Source organism: Rhinoderma darwinii, chromosome 1 (assembly GCF_050947455.1).
Source record: "Rhinoderma darwinii isolate aRhiDar2 chromosome 1, aRhiDar2.hap1, whole genome shotgun sequence".
In the NCBI taxonomy this organism is placed as follows: Eukaryota; Metazoa; Chordata; class Amphibia; order Anura; family Rhinodermatidae; genus Rhinoderma; species Rhinoderma darwinii.
The window spans coordinates 612,277,907-612,293,248 of NC_134687.1; the positions used below are offsets into that span (position 1 = coordinate 612,277,907).

Sequence of the window (15,342 nt, forward strand, 5' to 3'; positions counted from 1 at the left end):
TTATTTGGACAGTGACGCAATCTTCATGATTTGGGCTCTGCTGCCACCATATTGGATTTGAAATGAAACAACTGAGATGCAATTGAAGTGGAGACTTTCAGGTTTAATTCAAGGGGTTGAACAAAAATATCTTGTGAAACGTTTAGGAATTGCAACCATTTTTCTACACAGCCTCCTCATTTCAGGGGCTCAAAGGTAATTAGACAAATTCACATTACCATAAATAAAATGGTTTTTTTTTAATACTTTGTAGAGAATCCTTTGCAGGCAATGACTGCCTGAAGTCTGGAACCCATGGACATCACCAAACGCTGGGTTTCCTCCTTTGTGATGCTTTGCCCGGCCTTTACTGCAGCGTCTTCAGTTGTTGCTTGTTTGTGGGGCTTTCTGCCTTAAGTTTTGTCTTAACCCCTAGGCGCACCACGACGCAACTGTACGTCCATGTGGCCAGTGTCTTAGCACACAGGGACGTACAGTTACTGCGCAGTTCCCGGTGCACACTGTCGGGGACAGTGTGCACCGGGAACCAGGAGGCTAGCTGTCCCTGACAGCTGACACTCCACTGTATGCCGATCAGCGGCTTATTTTCGCTGATTTCGGCAATTAACCCCTTAATTGCGGTGATCGATTGCAATCGCCGCAATTTATGGGTTTCTAGCACATCGGCAGACCTCACAATAAAATCTTGAGGTTTGCAGATGGCTAGCATGGTGACCGGAGGCAAAGTAATAGCCTCCGTGTCTGCCATATACGGAAGCCTATCAGGACCAGCCTCCTGATAGACTTCCTGTCAGAGTCACAGGACGTCACTGCAGTTCGTGATGCACACTGTCGGCGACAGTATCTGTGACAGTGTGCATCAGGAACCGGGACGTCAGCTGTCCCTGACAGCTGACACTCCACTGTTGCCGATCAGCGGCTCATTGCCGCTGATTTTGGTATTTAACCCGATAAATGCGGAGCTCGATTGCGATCTCCGCATGTAGGGGGGTTTGTAGCACATCAGCAGCCCCCATGCAATTGTGGGGGCTGCTGATGCTTGTGATGGCACCCGGGAGCCAGACAACGGCCCCCGGGTCTGCCATGTATGGAAGCCTATGAGGACAAGCCTCTGACTGGTCTTCGTAGACTAACTGTCAGAGTGACTGTGACGTCACACTGACAGTTGGAATACGTTACACTACCTAGGTAGTGTAATGTATTCTAGCAGCGATCAAAGCTGCAGGTAAAAAAAGAAAGTGTAAAAAGTAAAGAAAAAAGTAAAAGAAAGTTAATAAAAATGTTTTACAAAAGTGTAAAAATAAAAGATTTTTTTTTCCTATAATAAGTCTCTTATTATAGGAAAAAAATTAAAACGTTAAAAAAATACACATATTTGGTATCAACGCGTTCGTAACGACCCAAACTATAAAACTATAATTTTATTTTTACTGCACGGTGAACGCCGCAAAAAAAACCCTAACTAAAAACAATGCCAGAATAACTATTTTTTGGTCACCACCCCTCCCAAAATATTGAATAAAAAGTGATCAAAAAGTCACATGTACCCCAAAGTAGTACCAATAAAAACTAGAACCCGTCCCGCAAAAAACAAGCCCTTACACCGCTTTTTTGACTGAAAAATAAAAAAGTTACGGCTCTCAGAATATGGTGACACAGAAAAAAAATTATTTTATAAAAAAGTGATTTTAGTGTGCAAACGCTGCAAAACATAAAAAAACAATATACATATGGTATCGCCGTAATCGTACCGACCCGCAGAATAAAGTAAAATTGTCATTTATAGCGCATTATGGACGCCGTAAGAAATAAAGAATTTAAAACGCCAAAATCACAGTTTTTTGGTCACCAAAGCTCTAAATAAAATGTAATAAAAAGTGTTCAAAAAGTTGTATGTACCAAAAAATGGTACCAATAAAAACTACAGCTCGTCCTGCCAAAAATAAGCCCTCACACCGCTCAATTCATGGAAAAATAAAAAAGTTATTGCGTTTGGAATGCGTGGAGTGAAAAGCTAAAATGGAAAAGCAAAAAAGGATCAGTCCTGCAAAGGTTAATTAATTTCTATTAAAAAAATAAATTATTACCACATGTGCGGTATTGTCATACTTGGGGGAGATTGTGTTACAAATTTGGGGCGACTTTTTCTCCTTTATCCCTTGTGAAAATGAAAAAATTCAACATTTTAGTGGACAAAAATGTTTATATTCATTTTCACGGCCTAATGCTACTAAATTCTGCAAAAAACCTGTGTGGTATAAATGCTTACTATACCCCTAGAAAAATTCCTTGAGGTGTGTAGTTTCCCAAATGGGGTAACTTTTAGGGTGTTTCCACTGTTTTGTTCCCTCCAGGGCGTTGCAATCGAGATATGGCACTAAAAACCAATCCAGCAAAATCTGCGCTCCAAAATCCAAATGGCGCTCCCTCCCTTCTGAGCGCTGCTGTGTGTCCAAACATCAGTTTATTCCTTGTAAATATTACAAATTTCTATGTTTTTTCAGAAAAAAAGATTTTCATTTTCACAGACTAACTCCAATAAATATAGCAAAATACCTGTGGGGTCAAAGTGCTAACTATACCCCTAGATACATTTCTTGAGGGGTCTAGTTTCCAAAATGGGGTCACTTTTGGGGAGTTTCCACTGTTTTGGCACCACAACAGTTTTTAAAATGGGGGTGATTTATTGGGGGATTCTAATATAAGGCCCTCAAAACCACTTCAGTACTAAACTGGTCCCGGTAAAAATAGCCTTTTGAAATTTTCTTGAAAATGTGAGAACTTGCTGCTAAAGTTCTAAGCCTTGTAACGTCCTAGCAAAATAAAAGGATGTTCAAAAAACGAACCAAATATAAAGTAGACATATGGGAAATGGTAACTAGTGACTATTTTGTGTGGTATTACTATCTGTTTTACAAGCAGATACATTTAAATTTAGAAAAATGCTAATTTTTGCTAATTTTCTAAAAATTTTGGTGTTTTTCACAAATAAATATTGAAATTATCGACCACATTTTTACACTATCATAAAGTAGAATATGTCACGAGGAAACAATCTCAAAATCGCTTGGATAGGTAAAAGCATTCCGGAGTTATTACCACATAAAGTGACACATGTAAAATTTGAAAAAAATCGGCTGTGCCACAAGGCCAAAACAGGCTGTGTCCTAAAGGGGTTAAGCAAGTGAAATGCAGCTCGATCGGGTTGAGATCTGGGGATTGACTTTGCCATTGCAGAATATTCCACTTCTTTGCCTTAAACTCCTGGGTTGCTTTCACAGTATGTTTTGGGTCATTGTCCATCTGTGCTGTGAAGTGACGTCCAGTCAACCTTGCTGCATTTGGTTGAATCGGAGCAGAAAGTCAATCCCTGACCACTTCAGAATTCATCCGGCTGCTTCTGTCTTCAGCCACAGACACAGAGGATTCACAAACAAACCGGTGAGAACCGTGATAGCCTTCTCCATACTTTATTCCTCTCATCATTCTGGTACAGGTTGATCTTACTTCCATGCTGTTCCTGAACTGTGCGGCTTCTTTACATGTTGTTTGGCAAAGTCTAATCTGGCCTTTCTATTTTTGAGGCTGATTAATGGTTTGCACCTTGTGGTGAACCCCCTATATTTGCTCTCATGAAGTCTTCCCTTTATGGTAGACTTATATACTGATACACCTACTTCCAGGAGAATGTTCTTCGCTTGGGTAGATGTAGTGAAGGGGTTTTTCTTCACCATGGAAAGGATTCTGTGATCATCCACCACTGTTGTCTTCTGTGGACGTCCAGGCCTTTTGGAATTCACAAGATCACCAGTGCGCCCTTTTTTTTCAAGAATGTACCAAACTGTTGATTTGACCACTCCTAACATTTGTGCTATCTCTTTGATGGATTTCTTCATTTTTTCAGCCTAGCGATGGTCTGTTTCACTTGGATTGAGAGCTCCTTTGACCTCATGTTGTGGGTTCACAGCAACAGCTTCCAAATGCAAATGCCACACCTGGAATAAACTCCAGACCTTTTACCTGCTTAATTGATGATGGATTAACGAGGGAATAGCCCATGCAGCTCATTAAATAGCTTTTGAGATAATTGTCCAATTACCTTTGGTCCCTTGAAAAAGAGGCAGCTACATATTGAAGAGCTGTAATTCCTAAACCCTTCCTCAAATTAGGATGTGAATACCCTCAAACTAAAGATGAGAGTCTGCACTTTAACTGTATATTCAATATGTTTTGGTAAACAGCTAAAATGCCAAAACTTGTGTCACTCCAAATAATTCTGGACCTAACTGTATATGTAAACACTGTATGGACAAAATTATTGGGATATCTACACATTCCACCTACAGGTGCTTTTATGACATCCCATTCTAAATCCATAGACATTAATACGGAGTTGGTCCCCCTTTGCAGCTAAAACAACTTCCACTCTTCTGGGAAGACTTTATACTAGATTTTGGAGTGTGTATGGGAATTTTTGCCCATTCATCCATAAGAGCATTTGTTAGGTCAGACACTGATGTTGGAGGGGAGGACCTGGCTCGCAATCCCATTTACGCAGAGTGTGGATGAGATTTGTTCAAATCTCATCCACTTTGCTGCTACTGTATTATGCTGCGGATTTTCTTCAACAGAGTATGTTGCAGAAAATCTGCAGTATTTACGCTACGTGTGAACTGACACCAATACTGATCAAATCTAAGTATTAGGTTTAAACGAGGCGTCAGAGGCATACAGGAGATGCTGTCTGGCAAATCCTTAATCCTGCAGATTTGACTGACAATGTTGTTCTGCAGCTTCTATGTACAGCGGATAAATATAGAAGCTGCAGAACAGAAACAAAGCAAAAGAAAATGACAAAATGGCACCAAAAGTTTCCAGAAGATTTTCAACTAAGAACATTTGTCACCTATACACTGGATAGTGCCCCACCACTTGAAACCCCACGATGGCTAAAACTGGGAACCCTACACCCTTTCCTTGAATGACACGAAAGTTGCACTTACGCAACATTTAATATCTATGGGGCAGGTGGGAACAGCCCAGCGCTATTCTTTACTATCTCTGTCCACCTTCTTTCTATTAATCGTGTGGATCCCAGTGGTGGGGTCCCCACCGAACATGCATTTATCACCTATCCGGTGGATAGATGACAAATGTTAATGGTGGGAAAACCCCCTTAAGGTTATGTTATACTTGGTGAGTGATGGCTATTCATATTAATATTTTTAAATTTTTTGCAGGTACGATGATTATCTAACAATACATGCAATTCCTGGGTCTAACCTTCCAATAATGACATGCATATTTATGTAGGACTTTTTTTTTTTTTTTTAACAATCCAATGCCTTCCTAAAATTCTATTTTTGATGTACATATCTATATTATTATGGAACAGAGAACGCTCTTTATTTTGTCTGCGAGGTGTCTGATTTTTTAATATAAAGCAATATTAATATTAATCCAGCCTCGTTTTTAAGTATAAAGTTTCAGGTAGCCAATGTCCTGAGCAGATTTTTTTATTCTTAATATAACAAACCCATGACGTGTCTTTTTGAATTTCTGATTGGCGTTTATAGTAATTACGATTTATTTAAATTCCTTTTTATACCTCAAATGTGAGAAATGTACATTTATTGGCATCTTTTATTTAAATATAAAAAATAAAGAATTTATATGCAATGATTTACGCCTGTTCTTTACTTTATATTCATCTATCAGTTTCCGCACTGGAGAGAAGACCTGCTGAAAGCTTAATCCAGCTTAATCCAGCTTAATTGGAGCCTATTACAGTGAAATTGCTTTATTTTTGAGCATTTGATAATCCAGGAAATCTGATAATCCGCCACTTGGAATACAAATATTTACTAAAACTAACATGTCAGGAGAGCTGACAGATCCTCTATACTACAACACACTGGAAAGCTGACAGATCCTTTATATTACACCAAACAGGAGACCTGACAGATCCTCTATACTACACCACACAGGAGAGTTGAGATATTATATATACACTACACCACACAGAAGAACTGACAGATCCTCTATACTATACTACACAGGAGAGCTGACATGTCCTCTATACTACACCACACAAGAGCTGACAGATCCTCTATACTACACCACACAGGAGAGATGACACAGATTCTCTATACTACACCACACATGAGAACTGACAGATCATCTATATATACTACACCACACAGGAGAACTGACAGATCCTCTATACTACACCATACAGGAGAGCTGACAGATCTTCTATACTACATCACACAGGAGAGCTGACAGATCATCTATACTACACCACAGAGGAGTGCTGACAGACCCTCTATACTAAACCACACAGGAGAGCTGGCAGATCCTCTATACTACACCACACAGGAGAGCCGATATCTCCTCTATACTACACCACACAGGAGAGCTAACAGATCCTCTATTCTACACCACACAGGGGAACTGACCTTTCCTCTTTACTACACCACCCAGGAGAAATGACGGATCCTCTTTAGTACACTACCCAGGAGAGATGACTGATCCTCTTTAGTACACCACCCAGGAGAGCTGACAGATCCTTTCTACTACACCACCCAGGAAAGCTGACATGTCCTCTTTACTAGACCACCCAGGAGAGTTGACAGATCCTCTTTACTACAACACACAGGATAACTGACAGATCCTCCATACCACATAGGAGAGCTGACAGATCTTCTATGCTACACCCCACAGGAGAGCTGACAGATCCTCTACATTACACCACATGGGAGAGCTGACAGATCCTCTATACGGCACTACACAGGAGAGCTGACAGGTCCTATAAACTACACACAGGACAGCTGACAGGTCCTCTATACTACACCACACAGGAGAGCTGACAGCTCCTGTATACTACACCACACAGGAGAGCTGACAGATCCTCTATACTATACTACACAGGAGAGCTGACATGTCCTCTATACTACACCACACAAGAGCTGACAGATCCTCTATACTACACCACACAGGAGAGGTGACACAGATTCTCTATACTACACCACACATGAGAACTGACAGATCATCTATACTACACCACACAGGAGAACTGACAGATCCTCTATACTACACCATACAGGAGAGCTGACAGATCCTCTATTCTACACCACAGAGGAGAGCTGACAGATCCTCTATACTACATCACACAGGAGAGCTGACAGATCATCTATACTACACCACATCACACAGGAGAGCTGACAGATCCCCTATACTACACCACAGAGGAGTGCTGACAGACCCTCTATACTAAACCACACAGAGCTGGCAGATCCTCTATACTACACCACACAGGAGAGCCGATATCTCCTCTATACTACACCACACAGGAGAGCTAACAGATCCTCTATTCTACACCACACAGGGGAACTGACCTTTCCTCTTTACTACACCACCCAGGAGAAATGACAGATCCTCTTTAGTACACTACCCAGGAGAGATGACTGATCCTCTTTAGTACACCACCCAGGAGAGCTGACAGATCCTTTCTACTACACCACCCAGGAAAGCTGACATGTCCTCTTTACTAGACCACCCAGGAGAGCTGACAGATCCTCTTTACTACAACACACAGGATAACTGACAGATCCTCCATACCACATAGGAGAGCTGACAGATCTTCTATACTACACCCCACAGGAGAGCTGACAGATCCTCTACATTACACCACATGGGAGAGCTGACAGATCCTCTATACGGCACTACACAGGAGAGCTGACAGGTCCTATAAACTACACACAGGACAGATGACAGGTCCTCTATACTACACCACACAGGAGAGCTGACAGCTCCTGTATACTACACCACACAGGAGAGCTGACAGCTCCTGTATACTACACCACACAGGAGAGCTGACAGCTCCTCTATACTACATCACACAGAAGAGCTGACAGATCCTCTATACTACACTACACAGGACAGCTGGTCTATCCTTAATACTGCACCACACAGGAGAGCTAACAGATCCTCTATACTACAATACACAGGAGAGCTGACATGTCCTCTATACTACACCACAAAAGAGAGCTGACAGATCCCCTATACTACACCACACAGGAGAGCTAGCTGATCCTCTATTCTAAACCACACAGGAAAGATGACAGATCCTCTATACTACACCACACAGGAGAGCTGACAGATCCTCTATACAACACTACACAGGAGAGCTGACAGATCCTCTATTCTACACTACACAGGAGAGCTAACGGATCCTCTATTCTACACCACACAGGGGAGCTGACATGTCCTCTTTACTACACCACCCAGGAGAGATAACACATCCTCTGCTACACCACACAGTAGAGTGGACAGATCCTCTATACTATACCACACAGGAGAGCTGTCAGATCCTCTATACTACACCACACAGGAGAGCTAATAGATCCTCTATACTTCATAACACAGGAGAGCTGACAGATCATCTCTACTACACCACACAGGCATGCTGACAGATCCTCTATACTACACCACAGAGGAGAGCTGACAGATCCCCAATACTACACCTCACAGAAGAGCTGATAGACCCTCTATGCTAAACCACACAGGAGAGCTGACAGATCCTCTATACTACACCACACCACACCACACAGGAGAGCTGACATGTCCTCTGTACTACACCACCAAGGAGAGTTGACAGATCACCCATACTACACCACACAGGACAACTGACAGGTCTTTTATACTACACCACACAGGAGAGCTGACCGATCCTATATACTACACCACACAGGAGAGCTAACAGATCCTCTGTTCTACACCACCCAGGAGAGGTGACACATCCTCTTTACTACACCATCCAGGAGAGCTAACAGATTCTCTATACTACACCACACAGGAGACCTCAAATGTCCTCTTTACTACACCACCCAAAAGAACTAACAGATGCTCTTTACTACACCATGTAATGACGGGGTAGGGAGACAGACAGGTGAGCCCTAATCTACCCGCCACTCAGTCCCAGCCTACTTGCAACGACCCGCCCTAGGCGATGGGGTACAACTGGGCGACGGTCCCTACACTCAATAAGTGCACAACAGACAAGGGTACACAGAAGCTAGGGAAACGGGGCAGCTGCCCACGGAGACAACGTGAGCAACAAGAGTAGTGAACAAGCCGAGTCAAATCAGGAGTGCACGAGGTACAAAACGCTGAGCAGGAGAGTGGTCAGTAAGCCAAGGTCAATAACAAGCAGAGGATCAGTAGTTCAAGCAGCAGCAGCAGAGCCAGGAAACAAGCAGAGCAGAATCACAGGCAAAGGAGGAAAAGGAAAGGCAGGTATAAATAGACAGTGGGCGGGAGCTAGCTCCGTCTGGCCAGGCTGTGATAGGCTCTCCCACTCCTAAGCCTGCCATCCTGAGTGGTGGAAGATGGAGTCAGTCTCACAGACATAGGAGCAGGTGCAGACTGATTACCCACGGGCGTCGACACAAAAGCTGTGTCTGGCAGATTTTTTACACACCACATAGGAGAGCTGACATATCCTCCATACTACACCCAACAGGAGAGCTGACAGATCCTCTATATTACATTGCATAGGAGAGCTGACAGATCCTCTATACTGCACCAGATAGGAGAGCTAAGAGTTCCTTTATACTACACATGGGAGATCTGACAGATCCCCTATACTACACCACACAGGAGAGCTGAAATATTCTCTATACTACACCAAACAGGAGAGCTAACAGATCCTCTATACTAAACCACACAGTAGAGCTGACAGATCCTCCATACTACAAAACACAGGAGAGCTGAAATTTTCTCCATACTACACCACACAGGAGAGGTGACAGGTCCTCTATACTACACCACACAGGAGAGCTGACAGATCCTCTATACAACACCACACAGGAGAGCTGTAGGGTTCACTATACTACAACACACAGGAGAGCTGAGGGATCCTCTATACTACACCACACAGGAGAACTGACAGGTCCTCTATGCTACACCACAGAGGAGAGCTGATAGCTCCTCTATACCAGGACACACAGGAGATCTTACAGCTCCTCTATTCTACGCCACACAGGAGAGCTGACAGATCCTCCATACTACACCACACAGGAGAGCTGACAGCTCCTCTATACTACACCACACAAAAGAGCTGAGAGCTCCTCTATAGGACACCACACTGGAGTGGTGACAGATCTTCTATACTACACCACACATGCAAGCTATCCGATCCTCTAGGCTTCACTACACAGGAGAGATGACAGATCCTCTATAATACACTACACAGGAGAACGGACAGATCCTCTATACTACACCACACAGGACAACCGACAGGTCTTTTATACTACACCACACAGGAGAGCTGACAGCTCCTATATTCTACACCACAAAGGAGAGCTGACAGATCCTCTATACTACACCACACAGGAGAGCTGACAGATCCCCTATACTACACCACACAAGAGAGCTGACAGCTCCTCTATAGGGCCGCACGCATGAGAGCTGACAGATCCTCTATACTACACACAGGAGAGCTGACAGCTCCTGTATACTACACCACACAGCAGGGCTGACAGGTCCTCTATACTACACCACACAGGAGAGCTGACAGCTACTCTATACTACACCATATAGGAGAGCTGAAATATCTTCTTTACTACACCGCACAGGAGAGCTGACAGATGCTCTATACTGTACCACACAAAGAGCTGACATCTGCTCTATACTACACCACACAGGAGAGCTGACAGATCCTCTATACTATGCGACACAGTAGAACTGACAGATCCTCTATACCACACCACACAGGCATGCTGACAGATGCTCTATACTACACCACACAGGAGATCTGACAGATCCTATATAATATACCACACAGGAGATCTGACAGATCTTCTATACTACACCACATAGGAGAGCTGAAAGATCCTCTATCCTACACCACACAGGAGAGCTGACAGCTCCTCTATACTACACCACACAGGAGAGCTGACAGATGCTCTATACTACACCACATAGGAGAGCTGACAGATCCTATATAATATACCACACAGGAGATATGACAGATCTTCTATACTACACCACATAGGAGAGCTGAAAGATCCTCTATACTATACCACACAGGAGAGCTGACAGCTCCTTTATACTACACCACACAGGAGAGCTGACAGATCCTCTTTACTACACCACACAGGACAGCTGACAGGTCCTCTATACTACACACAGGAGAGCTGACAGCTCCTGTATACTACACCACACAGCAGAGCTGACAGGTCCTCTATACTACTCCACACAGGAGAGCTGACAGCTCCTCTACACTACACCTCACAGGAGAGCTGAAATGTCTTTACTACACCACACAGGAGAGATGACAGATGCTCTATACTGTACCACACAAAGAGCTGACATCTGCTCTATACTACACCACACAGGAGAGCTGACAGATCCTCTATACCAGGACACACAGGAGATCCTACAGCTCCTCTATTCTACGGCACACAGGAGAGCTGACAGATCCTCCATACTACACCACACAGGAGAGCTGAGAGCTCCTCTATAGGACACCACACTGGAGTGGTGACAGATCTTCTATACTACACCACACATGCGAGCTATCCGATCCTCTATGCTTCACTACACAGGAGAGCTGACAGATCCTCTATACTACACTACACTACACAGTAGAACTGACAGATCCTCTATAATACACCACACAGGAATGCTGACAAATGCTCTATACTACACCACACAGGAGAGCTGAAAGATCCTCTATACTATACCACACAGGAGAGCTGACAGCTCCTTTATACTCCACCACACAGCAGAGATGACAGGTCCTCTATACTACTCCACACAGGAGAGCTGAAATGTCTTCTTTACTACACCACACAGGAGAGATGACAGATGCTCTATACTGTACCACACAAAAAGCTGACATCTGCTCTATACTACACCACACAGGAGAGCTGACAGATCCTCTATACTACGCCACACAGTAAAACTGACAGATCATCTATACTACACCACACAGGCATGCTGACAGATGCTCTATACTACACCACACAGGAGAGCTGACAGATCCTATATAATATACCACACAGGAGATCTGACAGATCTTCTATACTACACCACATATGAGAGCTGAAAGATCCTCTATACTACACCACACAGGAGAGCTGACAGCTCCTCTATAGGACACCACACTGGAGTGGTGACAGATCTTCTTTACTACACCACACTTGCGAGCTATCCGATCCTCTATGCTTCACTACACAGGAGAGCTGACAGATCCTCTATACTACACTACACTACACTACACAGGAGACTTGGCAGCCCCTTTTAGACTACACAGGAGAGCTAACAGAACCTCTATACTACACCACATAGGAGTGCTGACATGTCCTTTACACTACACCACACATGAGAGCTGACATGTCCTCTATACTACACCACACAGGAGAACTGACAGATCCTCTATACTACACCACACAGGAGAACTGACAGATCCTCTATACTACACCACACAGGAGTGCTGACATGTCCTTTATACTACACCACACATGAGAGCTGACATGTCCTCTATACTACACCACACAGGAGCACTGACAGATCCTCTATACTACACCACACAGGAGAACTGACAGATCCTCTGTACTACACCACACAGGACAACTGACAGGTCTTTTATACTACACCACACAGGAGAGCTGACATCTCCTATATTCTACACCACACAGGAGAGCTGACAGATCCTCTATAATATACCACACAGGAGATCTGACAGATATTCTATACTACACCACATCGGAGAGCTGAAAAATCCTCTATACTACACCACACAGGAGAGCTGACAGATCCTCTTTACTACACCACACAGCAGAGCTGACAGGTCCTCTATACTACTCCACACAGGAGAGCTGACAGCTCTTCTATACTACACCACACAGGAGTGCTGAAATGTCTTCTTTACTACACCACACAGGAGAGCTGACAGATGCTCTATACTGTACCACACAAAGAGCTGACATCTGCTCTATACTACACCACACAGGAGAGCTGACAGATCCTCTATACTACGCTACACAGGAGAGCTGACAGATCCTCTATACTACACAACACAGGAGAGCTGACAGATCCTCTATACTACACAACACAGGAGAGCTGACAGATCCTCGATACTACACCACATAGGAGAGCTGAAAGATCCTCTATACTACCTCACACAGGAGAGCTGGCAGCTCCTCTATACTACTCCACACAGGAGAGCTGACAGATCCTCTTTACTACACCACACAGGACAGCTGACAGATCCTCTATACTACACACAGGAAAGTTGACAGCTCCTGTATACTACACCACACAGCAGAGCTGACAGGTCCTCTATACTACTCCACACAGGAGAGCTGACATCTCCTCTATACTACACCACACAGGAGAGCTGAAATGTCTTCTTTACTACACCACACAGGGGAGCTGACAAATGCTCCATACTGTACCGCACAAAGAGCTGACATCTGCTCTATACTACACCACACAGGAGAGCTGACAGATCCTCTATACTACGCTACACAGTAGAACTGACAAATCCTCTGTACTACACCACACAGGCATGCTGACAGATGCTCTGTACTACACCACAAAGGAGAGCTGACAGATCCTTTATAATATACCACACAGGAGATCTGACAGATCTTCTATACTACACCACATCGGAGAGCTGAAAGATCCTCTATACTACACCACACAGGAGAGCTGTCAGCTCCTCTATACTACACCACACCACACAGGAGAGCTGACAGATCCTCTATACTGCACCACACAGCAGAGCTGACAGATCCTCTTTACTACACCACACAGGGGAGCTGACAGATCCTCTATATTACACCACACAGGAGAGCTGGCAGCTCCTCTATACTATACTACACAGGAGAGCTGACAGATCCTCTTTACTACACCACACAGGAGAGCTGATAGATCTCTTTAAATAAATAACTATCAAAAAGATTTGGAGCTTTTACCCCTCTCTCTAATTTATCGGATGAGCAAATCCAGATTACAGCACAAACGACAGCGCCCTTACTGCAAAGTTTTATTTATTCATGCGACGCTTCTGCTCCACAAACTTGCACCTTCCTCAAATGTAGTCACATATTTATACAATGTAATCACCTTTCACAAAGTACCACCAGCTAAGTGATTAGCTAATACAATAACCTTCCACTACATTATTAATAATAATAATGTTAATATACATCTTATTCAAACATATTACAGATTACAGTGCATATTTGCTGTGTTAAAAACTTTTTCATGGAGGCAGCTGGGCCAGTATCTGGGCTGTGCATCTGAGATTCATTATAATGATGCCACATGATTACAACGTTTGTAAATAGAGTTATTTCATATCAGCAGATAATCTTCTTAACAGTACAGTTTTGGATCTTGGTTATCCCCTAGGGCATCACCCATATGTCCGGCAAATGAAGCCGGATGGTCCACAGGGGCTCAGGAATCGTGTCCCAAGGTTTTATCCTCGGATACACACTCTAAGCCATATATCTACCCTGTATTATATGGTTCAATATAACGTTATAGCATTTCCAGATGCAAATCAGACACCACTAGATTCATCCATGGTTCATAGATGGCCTATCACTTGGTCTAATGGATGATTCTTTATGCCTTCACTCTATTTCAATTCGATCTTTGATTGCTACAATGCCGAATTAGCAAGGTTTCTTCACCATATGGCAGTTTACATCCTGTTCCATAAACACTATCAGTCACGCTAAAAAAAAGATAGATATAAACAATGTTGAAAAAATTTACGGTAACCCGTTAAGCCATTATGAACTAACTGTGCGCCACTCATTAGCTTACATTAAGCCTTTATAACGTGTTGTTATGTCAATGCTATTGCCTAGGAACTGTGCCCAAGTGAACATTACGGGAGAACGGCGTTGACTTTCCGTAAAAAGCAGTTGTTTTTTCAAAAGTATAAATAAAATAAAAAGCAAAAAAATAACCATATATGGTATTGACGCGATCATTACGACCCAAACAATAATGTTAATATGTTGTTTAAACCGCATGGTGAAAAACCACATGGAGAACACCGTACGAAGAAAAAGACAAGGCAAAAAAACAAATGTGGAATTGCATTCCACCCTCAAAATGTTTTTAATAAAAGTTAATCAATAAGTCCCATGCACCCCAAAATGGTACCAATAAAACTACACCTCCTCCTGCAGTATTGTTTACTGCGGGACGAGGTGTCGTTTTATTGGTACCATTTTTGGGTACATATGTCTACATCGACAAAAAAATAAAAACGTTATGGCGCTTGCATTGCGACAATGCAAAAAGAAAGAATTT

General features: G+C 43.2%; 1 protein-coding gene across 2 annotated transcripts in view; it reads left to right on the plus strand.

The window, feature by feature from the left end:
• The window catches only part of MBD2 (methyl-CpG binding domain protein 2), a 75,136-nt gene extending 69,352 nt beyond the window's left edge, over window positions 1-5,784 (plus strand). The window contains exon 7 of one of the 2 annotated variants that reach the window (XM_075841424.1): window positions 5,719-5,784. The gene's annotated coding sequence lies outside the window, so the exon portion shown is untranslated. Of the gene's footprint in view, window positions 1-5,240; window positions 5,627-5,718 lie in introns of those variants that run through there. The other variant, XM_075841417.1, reaches the window with a different exon arrangement.
• Window positions 5,785-15,342: the final 9,558 nt, after the last annotated feature.